Raw genomic sequence first — 2,459 nt, 5'->3', positions numbered from 1 at the left:
AGGGGAAGAGGGGAAGGCGAAAAAGAAAGAGGAAGGGGGAAGGGGAAATGGGAGAGGGAAGAGGGAAAGGGGAAAGGGGAAGGGGAAGGGGGAAGGGGAAAAGGAAAGGGAAATCCAACCATCCAGCACCTTCCATTACCAGTCTGAATTTTTTTCCATAAAAAAGAATTATCAGTTTTTTAATCACCCCAGTTCTTATATTTCTTATTTTTTACCATATGTGCACAAAGCTCATAGGGCTCCTATGCATTTGTCAGAACTTCATCCTTTCCTGATATGGGGAGATTCTTCATTATCCTGGTTTGCTGAGTCTTAACTTTTTTGCCAGAGAATTTTTGGAAATGCAATCATGTCAGAGATGGTACTTTTTTACATCGGTTGCCCCCCTCCATATTAAGTGCTTGGCTTGTGGCCAGGCATCTTACAAGTAGCCATATTATTATTGAAACCACATGCTCATTAGTGAGGCTGGCACTGGCTCAACAACCACTGTCCGAGGCTAACATTTATATTCCATTAGATCCCAGGCAACAGGACAGTGTAGCATACAGTTTGTTCAGATGAACAAACAGTCTCAGTCAACAAAATCTGAATCTTAAGCTGTCAGAAATGCAATTTATTTTCTGTCTCCTTGTATGGGGGCTCTGATGGTTAAGGGAGAGATCTGTTTTGAAAGAAAATACTGTACCACTAGCTTATCTTCTTGATTTTTAATTTCAAGGTTTGCAGTGACAGCAGGAGTTCCTGGGCCCTTCTCTAGTGGGTTTAATCACTTTATCCCTTGGGAAGTATGCAAGAGTATTTCGCTTAATATACAGGAATGACTCATAATCATTGCTTTTAATTAGGAATGTCCTCTGGGATTTCTGGGAACGGTGGTGTCTTGGTTGTGGGAGGGAAAAGAGAATATGAGGGAGAAACAGACAGACCAGTTCAGACCAGCTTTTTCAAGAAATGCATTTCAAAGTGGGTAAGCTACCACTTTCTCCCATGCATCCAAGCCATTTGCCGTGCCCAGCATTGTTAGGGTGCTGCTCTATAGATACTATTTTCTTAGCACAAACCAAGGATTGATATGAACTACATCTTTCACTGAACCCCTTGCTTGTTTGTCTTTGATAACCATATAAAACAACACTCACTAACATCAGAAGCCTCACAGGCTGGAAAATGGACTGGGATGTTCTCAGTGTTTCTTTTCTTGCTGGAGATAGCTACAGATGAAGATCAGTTCCTGATCCTCCTGCTGTAGCAGGTATTACACCAATGGCTGTGTGCTTAAAGTCTCAGGTGCAATATAATATTTCTCAAAGAAGTCTGGACTGACTTAAGTACAGTGATTTCTCACAGCAGTAACCTTATTCAATTAAACCACTTTAATGCTGGTGACCAGGACTTGCAGAAATACACAGGGTTGAGTCCAACAGTTTTTCAGGTCCATACAAAAAAGCAAGACCACCCACCCCCATCTGAACATGAGAGAAAACTCTTTCCTTGGTTTTAAGTGTACCCGTTCTTGCATGAAAATACTGTGTCCTGTTCCCAGAAGCAGGGATAAAGATGCATTTATCATAACTTAGAAGAGAAATACAGGCTTACTCAACAAAAGGCCATTATAAATTACTGCAGTTCAGAGTTTTACAGAGGCAAGACAAATTTGCAAAGACAGACTACAAGAAGATAGCAAATATGCTCTTTTCTATGAGGAAGGGAAGGGTTAAGCCTGACAAATGACATACTAAATTTAGAGTAATTTTTGCATGTGGTTGCATGTCTAGTTGGAACTAGTCTGCCAAAACTCATTTTACTTATGACCCTTTACAGCTAGCAGAGAAAGAAGTCCATTGTTTTCTTTGTATTAGTGAGATTAAAAACACAGGCCCCCCAACTGAAAAGGCAAGCACTGGAAGCACTGTCTGAGGCAAAAAGAAGCATTTTTAATTCTTAATAAACCACATACAGACACATATCTATATGTGTGCATCCAACACATGCAAGTATGTGTATTTCCTAGGGGACCGGATCTCATTCTATAAGCAGCTACGTGCCGTGTGGGTGAAAACAAAATGAGACGAAGAGGATGTTGGTCACCCTTAATTCAAATGCTGCAGCAGAGTCTTCCCCTCATAGCCCTCAGGAGGTACCTTGCACAGAGAATCTGTTACTGCATCTCAACTAGATGTGACTGGGGAGGGATGCGGATGTGCCACTGCCCTTCTGGCTCAGGTAGCAGGTAGCAAAGCAAATGTGCTTGGGACAGCTGCTCTCCTTCTCTGAAGCAGCAGCACACTGTAGGGAGTGAGACAATTCTACGGGTGCAGCAGACAGCTAAGAGGCACGCTTCCACCCACTTCAGCTTCGGCAAGCATCTGCTGAGAATGGGATTGGTTGGATGTAGATGTCTATGTCTGACCTAGTTACCACAGGGCTCTTTTGGCATTGGGGCAGAGAGGAGAAAC

The sequence above is a fragment of the Empidonax traillii genome, unplaced genomic scaffold (genome assembly GCF_003031625.1).
Source record: "Empidonax traillii isolate 1590-97213 ecotype Southwest subspecies unplaced genomic scaffold, ASM303162v1 scaffold232:size1090087, whole genome shotgun sequence".
Lineage (NCBI taxonomy): Eukaryota > Metazoa > Chordata > Aves > Passeriformes > Tyrannidae > Empidonax > Empidonax traillii.
This window is presented reverse-complemented; position numbering follows the sequence as displayed.